The sequence below is a fragment of the Hyperolius riggenbachi genome, chromosome 8, assembly GCF_040937935.1.
Source record: "Hyperolius riggenbachi isolate aHypRig1 chromosome 8, aHypRig1.pri, whole genome shotgun sequence".
Classification (NCBI taxonomy): domain Eukaryota; kingdom Metazoa; phylum Chordata; class Amphibia; order Anura; family Hyperoliidae; genus Hyperolius; species Hyperolius riggenbachi.
The window spans coordinates 4,133,858-4,146,259 of record NC_090653.1 but is presented as its reverse complement, the minus strand read 5'-3'; the positions used below and the strand labels follow the sequence as shown (position 1 = coordinate 4,146,259).

Here is a 12,402-nt window from a genome sequence, read left to right as displayed (position 1 = left end):
GCTCTAAGTCAGGTGATCTTGGTCAGGACAGGAAGTGGCAGAGGCTCCAAGTCAGGTGATCTTGGTCAGGACAGGAAGTGGCAGAGGCTCTAAGTCAGGTGATTTAGGTCAGGTCAGGACGTGGAAGAGGCTCTAAGTCAGCTGATCTTGGTCAGGACAGGACGTGGAAGAGGCTCTAAGTCAGGTGATCTTGGTCAGGACAGGAAGTGGCAGAGGCTCTAAGTCAGGTCATCTAGGTCAGGACAGGACGTGGCAGAGGCTCTAAGTCAGGTGATCTAGGTCAGGACAGGAAGTGGCAGAGGCTCCAAGTCAGGTGATCTAGGTCAGGACAGGACATGGAAGAGGCTCTAAGTCAGGTGATCTAGGTCAGGACAGAACGTGGAAGAGTCTCTAAGTCAGGTGATCTAGGTCAGGACAGAACGTGGCAGAGGCTCTAAGTCAGGTGATCTAGGTCAGGGCAGTAAGCGGGACACATTTTGTTTGATAGGAAGACAGGAATCAAAATTTTAAAACAGGTTCTTAATTCTTTCCACACTATCCAAAGCAAAAGACATATATTTCTCTCCTGTTATGGTTTGTCTTTAGCTGTTGTTTGGAGCCGCAGCGTGGAAAGGCTTCCTTCCTATCCGAGCGCTCGCCCCACAACAAGTCCGTGCAGCAGGTCCACCTAATTGGGGCTATATTTAACACGGCGCTAACACCATAATAACTTAATTAATATTAACATCCTGCCCTGATACGGAAGAAAGGAAGCCACTCGAAAATAGATGGTTAATAATGGAAATTGTAATTACACTCCCTGCGTGAGATTAATGAAAATTACCAGTGTGCCCATCCGATCTAAGCACAGAAAAAACACACATATATATAATAAAATAACTTACAGGCAAAGTCGGCAATTAGTGTACATCAAACTGCAGCAAAAGGTAAGCGGAGGGAGAGCTGTAAGCCCTTAATTTGAGACTCGTTAGGACAGAAATTATTGTTCTGGCAACGCTTTTACATTTGAATATTGTGCGGCGGTACAAAGGGTCAGAGGTAGTTCGCTGGTAATTTCACCGCTCGCTTTCCTGTTTCCTCTCGCAATAAAACTTGGCATTAGCCTGCAAAGGGCCCCCCCATGCCAGGAAATTAGGCTCTCAATCTTGGCAGAGCCCCGGTGCGAGCCAGCCCATCCGTTGCGTTTTCCCCCGACCCCGCGCGGATATGCAAGTTTATTTACAATTGCACAGAGGCTGAAAAACTCATTTTATCTGAAATCAAATTTAAGCCGCTGGAGCGCCCGCGTCTAATAAAGTGCGGCTTATGACGGTTAAGATGTAAAACAAAAGGCGTGCTATAGATATCCGCTCGCTTTTCCCCCTTTGTGTTATATTAAAGCTTGCCGACTGAGCGAAATTGCCTTTAAGTAATTAAATCTGGGAGGACTATAAGGATATTTAGGTCAAACTCCAAGCAATTAATTATTTAAAGGAGCAATATACTGCTTTCCCGCTAATGCCTCCAATTATTTTTTTAAGCAGAATGTTAACACACTGGATGTGGAAACACGTAGCTTATTATTTTTTATTATTCTAAAACTAGGGTAAAAATATCAGATCTCGTTCTGGGTTCGCTATTGTCGATTGCCATTATAAAACCTGGCGTCTGTTACAAACCTCATTTTATTCACCTTGAAAACAAACAAACACTGATTAAATAATAGTTCTTTCTATGCCTTTCATAGAATTGTATTTCAAATTACATTGTTGTTTTTTTTTTCAAGAGATAAATTAAATGCATAGATTCTGATCTCACCCATAGTGACCTACAGACGCCTGCTCACTCCCAGTCACTTTGAAGCCACATTTCCTTACTAGAGACTGACCAGTCAGCATGGAGGCGTGGCTAGCATTAGCATAACAGCTGCCTCTGAGGGGAAAAACTACAATTATTGGTGTCCCACAAACCCCTATTATCATTCATTCACCACTCTGTCCTTCCTCTGTGACCACGCCTCCTCGGTTAACCCATCAATCGGAAATCAGATTGGACATGCTGGAAATAGTCGATATGGCAGCAAATCTGCCAGAAAATTTCATTGTGTGTATTAGGCATTAGAGTCCTTAAAGTTTGAACAATAATAGTGCTTAGAATCCCAATGCTTGTACAATAGTGCTTAGAATATGTAACGTTTGTACAATAGTGCTTAGAATATGTAACGTTTGTACAATAGTGCTTAGAATATGTAACGTTTGTACAATAGTGCTTAGAATCCCAACGTTTGTACAATAGTGGTTAGAATCCTTAAAGGGGAACTGAAGAGAGAGGTATATGGAGGCTGCAATGTTTATTTCCTTTTAAGCAATACCTCTTACTTCAGTTCCCCTTTAATGTTTGATCAGTAGTGTTTAGAATCCCAATGAATGAAAAATAGTGCTTAAAATCCCAATGTTTGAACAATAGTGCTTAGAATCCCAACGCTTGAACAATAGTGCTTAGGATCCCAATGTTTGAACAATAGTGATTAGAATCCCAACGTTTGAACAATAGTGGTTAGAATCCCAACGTTTGAACAATAGTGCTTAGAATCCTTAACGTATGAACAAAAGTGCTTAGAGTCCTTAACATTTGAACAGTAATGCTGTAAACAGGCACACAAGACTGGTTTTGATAATTGGTCAGTATGCATCGATGCTCATGTTGTAGACTTTGGCTGTAACTTGTGCTAGTCTTGCGTAAGGGGATGCCCATAGTCAGCTGCTCCAGACAAGTTTTGGAAACAGGCCTGGCTTTGATTATTTCCCAGTATCTATCGATGCTCATGTAGGCTCTGGCTGTGACTTGTTCTGGCGTTGGGGGAGGGGATGTCCGTAGGGCACCCTGGCGATCTGGAGTGAGCTGAAGTAGGCCGTACCGGCCAGCGCGCCGCAATGAGAGGAGTTACTTTACGGGAAACTTGAGATTTCGCATTATGATTAGAAAACAGAAGTTTTTCATAAAGGCGTCCGTCTGTTCCTCCTGAATTGACTTTGTTATGCAAATACATGCGGGAGAAATATGCTGACATATGGCCAGGAAAGGAACGCTTAAGAAAATTAGATATTTAAAGTAAAATATCAGAAGAAAAGCGCGCTTCTACAGGTAAACTAAGACAGAGATAATTGAAAATTCATGGCAGAAGACATGGAAACAGAACGTGCAAATTGATTTTTCCTCGGTAAACATCTACTATTAGCTCTTAACCAGCTGCCACCGCCGTGCCTGACGAGAGAGACAGGTTCATCATGGAGAGATCATTTACAAAGATGTATACACTAATAATATATGTATATACACTCATATCTTTCCCCCGCTGTGGGTGGCGTGTGACCTCCTCTCCCGGGGGTCCTCTATCAGTGACCTCCTCTCCCGGGGGTCCTCTATCAGTGACCTCCTCTCCCGGGGGTCCTCTATCAGTGACCTCCTCTCCCGGAGGTCCTCTATCAGTGACCTCGGAGATTGGAGGGTCTGTATAGTATCTCAGCTGTTCCCTGGCATCCCTGCACTGCCCTCTACTGCTCAGAAAGCTCAGATGTTCTTGTGATGTGTTTTAGCCACTCCTCCTGCTTAGGCCACTCCTCTTGCTGACCTGATATCTCCTCCCACCACTGGGACCTGTGTGACCTTCATTGTCTACATCTCCCCTCTATAAGCCCACCAATACTTCCCTGGCTTCTCATTCCCTTCCTTCCTGATATATTCCCATCATTTGGTGGAGCAAAAGGGCATGCCGATGATGTGACCACCCCAAGGACCCCAGATCAGAAGGATCCCCCAGGAGTCCCCCTGGCTGTATTAGCTCTTTACTGGTGCTAGCCTGGGAATGATCACCTTCTCCTCTCCTGCTTACACCTCTCTGACACTGCAGCTGTCCTTGGATGTTCCCTCCCCTGCTTACACCTCTCTGACACTGCGGCTGTCCTCGGCTGTTCCCTCCCGTGCTTACACCTCTCTGACACTGCAGTTGTCCTTGGTGGATCCCCTCCCCTGCTTACACCTCTCTGACACTGCAGCTGTCCTTGGCTGTTCCCTCCCCTGCTTACACCTCTCTGACACTGCAGCTGTCCTTGGCTGCTCCCCTCCCCTGCTTACACCTCTCTGACACTGCAGCTGTCCTTGGCTGTTCCATCCCCTGCTTACACCTCTCTGACACTGCAGCTGTCCTTGGCTGTTCCATCCCCTGCTTACACCTCTCTGACACTGCAGCTGTCCTTGGCTGTTCCATCCCCTGCTTACACCTCTCTGACACTGCAGCTGTCCTTGGCTGTTCCATCCCCTGCTTACACCTCTCTGACACTGCAGCTGTCCTTGGCTGTTCCATCCCCTGCTTACACCTCTCTGACACTGCAGCTGTCCTTGGCTGTTCCATCCCCTGCTTACACTTCTCTGACACTGCAGCTGTCCTTGGCTGCTCCCCTTCCCTGCTTACACCTCTCTGACACTGCGGCTGTCCTTGGCTGTTCCCTCCCCTGCTTACACCTCTCTGACACTGCGTCTGTACTTGGCTGTTCCCTCCCCTGCTTACACCTCTCTGACACTGCAGCTGTCCTTGGCTGTTCCCCTCCCCTGCTTATACCTCTCTGACACTGCAGCTGTCCTTGCCTGTTCCCTCCCCTGCTTACACCTCTCTGACACTGAAGCTTGCCTTGGCTGTTCCCTCCCCTGCTTACACCTCTCTGACACTCTGGCTGTCCTTGGCTGTCCCATCCCCTGCTTACACCTCTCTGACACTGCGGCTGTTCTTGGATGTTCCCTCCCCTGTTTACACCTCTCTGACACTGCAGCTGTCCTTGGCTGTTCCCTCCCCTGCTTACACCTCTCTGGCACTGCAGCTGTCCTTGGCTGTTCCCCTCCCCTGCTTACACTTCTCTTATACTGCAGCTGTCCTTGGCTGTCTCCCTCCCCTGCTTACCCCTCTCTGATACTGCGGCTGTCCTTGGCTGTTCCCCTCCCCTGCTTACACTTCTCTGATACTGCAGCTGTCCTTGGCTGTTCCCTCCCCTGCTTACACTTCTCTGATACTGCAGCTGTCCTTGGCTGTTCCCTCCCCTGCTTACACCTCTCTGATACTGCAGCTGTCCTTGGCTGTTCCCTCCCCTGCTTACACCTCTCTGGCACTGCAGCTGTCCTTGGCTGTTCCCTCCCCTGCTTACACCTCTCTGACACTGAAGTTTGCGTTGGCTGTTCTCTCCCCTGCTTACAACTGACACTGCGGCTGTTCTTGGATGTTCCCTCCCCTGTTTACACCTCTCTGACACTGCAGCTGTCCTTGGCTGTTCCCCTCCCCTGCTTACACTTCTCTGATACTGCGGCTGTACTTGGCTGTTCCGCTCCCCTGCTTACACCTCTCTGACACTGCAGCTGTCCTTGGCTGTTCCCCTCCCCTGCTTACACCTCTCTGACACTGCAGCTGTCCTTGGCTGCTCCCCTTCCCTGCTTACACCTCTCTGACACTGAAGCTTGCCTTGGCTGTTCTCTCCCCTGCTTACAACTGACAATGCGGCTGTTCTTGGATGTTCCCTCCCCTGCTTACACCTCTCTGGCACTGCAGCTGTCCTTGGCTGTTTCCCTCCCCTGCTTACACTTCTCTTATACTGCAGCTGTCCTTGGCTGTCTCCCTCCCCTGCTTACACCTCTCTGACACTGCAGCTGTCCTTGGCTGTTCCCCTCCCCTGCTTACACTTCTCTGATACTGCAGCTGTCCTTGGCTGTTCCCTTCCCTGCTTACACCTCTCTGACACTGCAGCTCTCCTTGGCTGTTCCCTCCCCTGCTTACACTTCTCTGATACTGCAGCTGTCCTTGGCTGTCTCCCTCCCCGCTTACACCTCTCTGACACTGCGGCTGTACTTGGTTATTCCCCACCCCTGCTTACACCTCTCTGACACTGCAGCTGTCCTTGGCTGTCCCCCTCCCCTGCTTACACCTCTCTGACACTGCAGCTGTCCTTGGCTGTTACCCTCCCCTGCTTACACTTCTCTGACACTGCAGCTGTCCTTGGCTGTTCCCTCCCCTGCTTACACCTCTCTGGCACTGCAGCTGTCCTTGGCTGTCTCCCACCCCTGCTTACACCTCTCTGACACTGCAGCTGTCCTTGGCTGTCTCCCTCCCCTGCTTACACCTCTCTGGCACTGCAGCTGTCCTTGGCTGTTCCCCTCCCCTGCTTACACTTCTCTGATACTGCAGCTGTCCTTGGCTGTCTCCCTCCCCTGCTTACACCTCTCTGACACTGCGGCTGTACTTGGTTATTCCCCTCCCCTGCTTACACCTCTCTGACACTGCAGCTGTCCTTGGCTGTTCCCCTCCCTGCTTACACCTCTCTGACACTGCAGCTGTCCTTGGCTGTTCCCCTCCCCTGCTTACACCTCTCTGACACTGCAGCTGTCCTTGGCTGTTCCCTCCCCTGCTTACACCTCTCTGACACTGCAGCTGTCCTTGGCTGTTCCCTCCTTTGCTTGCATCTCTCTGGCACTGCAGCTGTCCTTGGCTGTTCCCTCCCCTGCTTACATCTCTCTGACACTGCAGCTGTCCTTGGCTGTTCCCCTCCCCTGCTTACACCTCTCTGACACTGCAGCTGTCCTTGGCTGTTCCCTCCCCTGCTTACACCTCTCTGACACTGCGGCTGTCCTTGGCTGTTCCCTCCCCTGCTTACACCTCTCTGACACTGCGGCTGTCCTTGGCTGTTCCCCTCCCCTGCTTACACCTCTCTGACACTGCAGCTGTCATTGGCTGTTCCCTCCCCTGCTTACACCTCTCTGATACTGCAGCTGTCCTTGGCTGTTCCCTCCCCTGCTTACACCTATCTGACACTGCGGCTGTCCTTGGCTGTTCCCTCCTCTGCTTACACCTCTCTGACACTGTGGCTGTCCTCGGCTGTTCCCTTCCCTGCTTACACCTCTCTGACACTGCAGCTGTCCTTGGCTGTCTCCCTCCCCTGCTTACACCTCTCTGACTCTACAGCTGTCCTTGGCTGTTCCCTCCCCTGGTTACACCTCTCTGACACTGCGGCTGTACTTGGCTGTTCCCTCCCCTGCTTACACCTCTCTGATACTGCGGCTGTCCTTGGCTGTTCCCTTCCCTGCTTACACCTTTCTGACACTGCAGCTGTCCTTGGCTGTTCCCTCCCCTGCTTACACCTCTCTGATACTGCAGCTGTCCTTGGCTGTTCCTTTCCCCTGCTTACACCTCTCTGACACTGCGGCTGTCCTTGGCTGTACCCCTCCCCTGCTTACACCTCTCTGGAACTGCAGCTGTCCTTGGCTGTCTCCCTCTCCTGCTTACACCTCTCTGACACTGCAGCTGTCCTTGGCTGTTCCCTCCCCTGGTTACACCTCTCTGACACTGCAGCTGCCCCCTCCCCTGCTTACACCTCTCTGACACTGCAGCTGTCCTTGGCTGTTCCCCTCCCCTGCTTACACCTCTCTGACAATGCAGCTGTCCCCTCCCCTGCTTACACCTCTCTGACACTGCAGCTGCCCCCTCCCCTGCTTACACCTCTCTGACACTGCGGCTGTCAATGGTGGGATTGGTGCTTCATATGCTCTGTATAAAGTTCTTGGGGAATCCATTGTAACTCTTACATCTTTTTTTTTTTTTTTTTGGGGGGGGGGGGTTAAGCTTAGGCACCAGTAAAGGGGGGTTTAAGGATTCTAAGGCAGGGGGTGGTTAGTGTTGGGGATTGGAAGGGGGTGGTTAGGGTTAAGCATCTGGGGGGGATGGGGGGTTGGGTTTAGTTGCAGTTAAATATTGGTAACATTTACCAATATTTTACTATTGGAATTAGCACTGTTAAATAGTAGAATATTGATAAATGTACCAATAATCTATTCTAGCTATGATTTCCGGCTGCACTCTTTCATGAACACCCCTTTTAGCCCAGTTATTTTCCTCATTCTCAGACCTTTTCCCATCCATAGAGGATGCCAGCTATTGGGTTGTGCCACTCGCCGTATGCTGGTCCTGCCCGCAGGCCTGTACAGACGGCTTTCAGACAAGACAGCTGGTTGGGCCGCGTCTGCCAAGAGTCTAGTGTGTGTACATCACGTATCATGATCCTCCTCTATGTGGCAGCAAGAGAGCAGCAGGCTGTGGGCATTTTCCTCCTGCTTTGTGCTGAGCCCTCACTAAGCATGTTTATTTATTTTGAGGATCGGCACAGCATTGAGTTTTGTCTCTGTCTGCAGTCGCTGTCTCTGGGATAAAGTACAGAGGAAGTTCTCCTGAGTTTTCTCCGCATCGCTTTCCTAACCTTGTTAGTGTAACGTGTTTAGCGGATTACGCTGCGGTCTTCGTGTCGGGGTGGCGATCGCGCCTCCATATTGAACAGCGGCCTCCCTTCAAATTACCCAGAATAACAAATGTCTCCGATCCCCTCCCCGCTACACCAAACAGCTTTTTCTGTTGGACTCAGCATTTCAGAAGTGCCAAGTTGTGAAATAAATAAACGTCCATCTGCCGGCAGCAATCTTGGCAGTTAAACAATTCGTACATTAAGCGAACGCGCGCTTACAGATCTCGGATAAGACGGGGAATGTCTGCGTATCGGCGGAGATTATTAATAAACAAGAGGCGATGCGTTCTGCTCCCCCCCCCCCCCCCATTGGTACAAACAACATCCCCCCACCCTCCCATAATCCGACTGAAGCCGGTACAAGCAATGTGCTCCCCCCCCATCATCCGACAAGCAATGTGCTGCGATCTCAGGGTAGCCGGGCTGTGACATTTGTACACTGTAGCTATAATAGGGATTATTATTATTTTAGCTGCCACAAGAAAGGGTTAATTCAGTGGATTTTTGTTCTGTTTTGCCGGTTCCTGTTTGGTAAGACTCCGCCCACATTTACACATGATCAAGGCGGGGCTAATAATTCTGACTGACAAATTGTATGCAAATTGTATGATGGGTCTTTTAAAGTGTGTCCTGACCCAGAATCCAAGCTGGGAGCCAGAGCGGCAAGGCTAGAGTGCTATGTAATATTATACCCTGCTGATATATTATATCTAACTACAGTCCGCTATGTTTTACACTGCAAGTCACAATGCGATTCTGATGCGACTGTCACTGGATGCTACCAGCAGGAAACGCAGAATAAACGCAGCATGCTGGACCTTTTCAAAACACATAGAAATCGCCTTGCAACAAAATCGCAGTAAGATTGCTCTTAGTGTAACAGAGCCCTGAAGGAGGTTTGTGATTTGGCAGAACCGGATCATAAGCGGATCGCACCAGTATAACGCAAGCCCTGCGATTTCCACATCTCTTTTGCTTTTTTTCCCCTATAAAACGCAAACGGAACGCAAAATGCAGAGTTTTCCCCCTCAGTATAAAACAGCCCTTAAAGGGAACCAGAGATGAATGGTCTTTAAAAAAAAAGATGGTATACATACCTGGGGCTTCCTCCAGCCCCATCAGCCTGGATCGCTCCCATGCCACCATCCTCCGCTGCCTCTATCGCCGGTACCGGGTCCCGTCACTCCTGCCGGACGCGGCCAATTGTACGCAAGTGCAGGGACTCCCTCCATATCTGTACGCATGCGCCTGTGCAGTATGGAGGGGGCGCACTGCGCTTGCGTTGACTGGCCGAAATGACAGTACTGGTGGACAGAGGCAGCGGAGGATGGCGGCGCGGGAGCGATCCAGGCTGATGGGGCTGGAGGAAGTGACGGGACCCGGGACCGGCGATAGAGGCAGCGGAGGATGGCGGCATGGGAGCGATCCAGGCTGATGGGGCTGGGAGAAGCCCCGGGTATGTATAACCTCTTTTTTCTTTCGTCTCTGGTTCTCTTTAATAATGACTCGAGTTACAACGTTTCAGACATACAAAGTTGTTTTCATGGATAAACTATAACATACTATTTTTGTTATTACACATTTGAGTTGTTAAATGTTACAGTAATGTATAAACTGTTAGTTTGAAAAAACTTTGAAAGCCCATTAAAAATAACAAACATAGTTTATACTTTATGTCCAAAAACAGAATCTTCTGAAACTAAATAATTTATCCAGGACTCAACTTACAAACAACCTCCCAGAACGGAACTTGTGTGTAAGCAGGGGAGCACCTGTAGATAGACTTTTTTGGTGGAGGTTGCAGTCCTCTCCTGGCTCCTATAGGCAGGCGGTGCTATTCCCGTTAGGTTTGTGAAGACCGCGGCGTTTGTTGCCTGGTGATTAGGTGGCGATCGTGCCGCCATTAGCAGCTCCTCATTAGGAGGTGGAGGCTGTCAGGAGATCAGGAGGTTGCGGGATAATGGAAGAGGAAAGACAAAAGCTGTCTTCCTGCGTTCAGCACTTCAGCGTGAATGAGAGAAGCGCGTCCTTATTTCTGCCGTATATATCCCGGCGTTACCTAACACAAGGTCACATGACTCCCACTTACATATAAAGAATTTTCTTTCAACTACCTAAACCCAACAGGAACTGAAGGGGAAAAAAATGTTTTTAACTTCGAGAGGAATTAAGGACAGAAGGTCGTGTAAAAAGGGTTGCGGCCAAATAACAGATTCTGGCGTTAAAATGTATTATATTCAGCCATTTCAGCGGGTTTGTGGGGTAACCGACAGAAAGTGAATGCCTGACACTGAAGGTTTGTCCTATTTACCAGTATAGCTTCTATTTATCACCTGGGAAGATACGAAATGTTACAAATAAACGTTTCATGTTTTGCTTTTCACTTCCGCTAATTTATCTGCTGCAGTTTTGGGGTAAATTTGTTGAAAATGCGATCCAAATATTTGTAAAGATGAGATGAGATGCGCTGATGATAATCCCTTTGAGTGGTTAGTGAGCGTTAAGGTAGCCACTAACGGTCCAATCTCTAGGGAAAAATCGTTTGAGCAATCAGAAAATCTGATCGGATTGGTTGTAAATAATCTCTGTTGATGGGAACAATCGATTACGAACAATTATAAAAATAGTTGTCAGAATGGATTTTTGTTAGACTGAAATTTGGATTTTCTTGTTGGTTGTGATAGATAGGAAGTAAAGATTGGTTCGTTGATGGCGCAGTGAAAGATTTCACTTCCAATCAGAATTTTCTGATCGCTCAAACAATTTTTCACAAGAAATTGGATGGTTAATGGCCACCGTTAGAATGACACGCACATTAAACGCGACGCTTACGCCATTCCTCGCTTAAGTGCTGTCCATTCAATAGAAATGCTTTTTAAGGATAGTATCGGCTTTTGCCATCGCTCGCGTAAATGCCATGTTTGATCCGTGTCTCCTCCCAGGCGATACATGTAACGCCCAGGATCGGCCATGTTTGGTACCCCCATGTCGGTAACCAAAGCAGACAAGCTTCTAGCATCGCAGGAACACGACACCGCCCGCATGCTGGCTGGATAGAGTACTGGTTAAGGGCTCTGCCTTCGACATGGGAGACCAGGGTTCGAATCCTGGCTAGGGTCAGTACCTATTCAGTAAGGAGTTCAAGGCAAGACTTCCTAACACTGCAGGGTGGCCTCCTGAGCGCGTCCCAGTGGCTGCAGCTCTTGAGTGCTTTGAGTCCGACAGGAGAAAAGCGCTATACAAATGTTCGGATTATTATTAATATTATTATTTATAAACCGCCCTTTATTCCCCTCTGCGGGAGAGCTTGCAATTATCTGTGAATGTAGCCCCACCCACTCTCCTCCCACTCGGTTGGCGGAGCTCTCAGTCCACTTCCCAAATGCCAGATGTGGTCACCACGTCTCCTGATGTTCCAACAATAGTGCTAGGCTGATATCTCTACCACAGTCATAGTTTAATGCCCCCCTACCTCAGTGTGGGGCTAATATTGGGGAGCCAGGACACCTACATGGAATATGCTGAGGCGGAGAACATACAAACTCCATGCAGAGTGTATCCTGGCTGGGCACTGCTGCAAGGTGAGAGCACCGGGCTGTCCAGTCTTCTACCACAACTAACTAGCTACAAATCAGAGGAACGGAGTCCTAGCTAGGCAGATTTCAGCAGTACAATCCGCCCCCTGAAGTCAGGGGGAGATATACAAATACCAACACATACACATGACAGTGCTTGGAGGCGATCACAGGAAACAGTATTTCTCATGTAGCAGAGTAGAGTTTGCAGGAAATCCATGCTGTGTGTTAGGGCGTGTCTCCTGAGCAGTCATGTGACCAGTGATGACATTCCACAAGGAGGAGCTTGATACAATGTAAAATGCTGCAATACTAATCACAGCTTCCCTGCATGCTCTACGGGTATTTAAAAAATAATATTCCCAACTCCCACACTACATGTCAGGGTTAGTGCTTCTGTGGGGTCAAACTGAGCAGTAGCCCAGGGCCCCCGGTCTCTTAGGGACCCTGAGGGACTGTAGAGGTCATAGGTTTACTGTCAGGACAGTATGAAAATGTAAGGTGTCCCATGTTACAAA

General features: G+C 49.0%; 1 protein-coding gene across 4 annotated transcripts in view; it reads right to left on the bottom strand.

The window, feature by feature from the left end:
• DIAPH2 (diaphanous related formin 2) overlaps positions 1–12,402 on the bottom strand; it is a 1,596,586-nt gene that overhangs the window by 1,187,875 nt on the left and 396,309 nt on the right. Inside the window, exon 1 of one of the 4 annotated variants that reach the window (XM_068249982.1) lies at positions 885–958. The exons of the other annotated variants lie outside the window; for them this stretch is intronic. The gene's annotated coding sequence lies outside the window, so the exon portion shown is untranslated. Of the gene's footprint in view, positions 1–884; positions 959–12,402 lie in introns of those variants that run through there. 4 annotated transcript variants of the gene reach the window in all.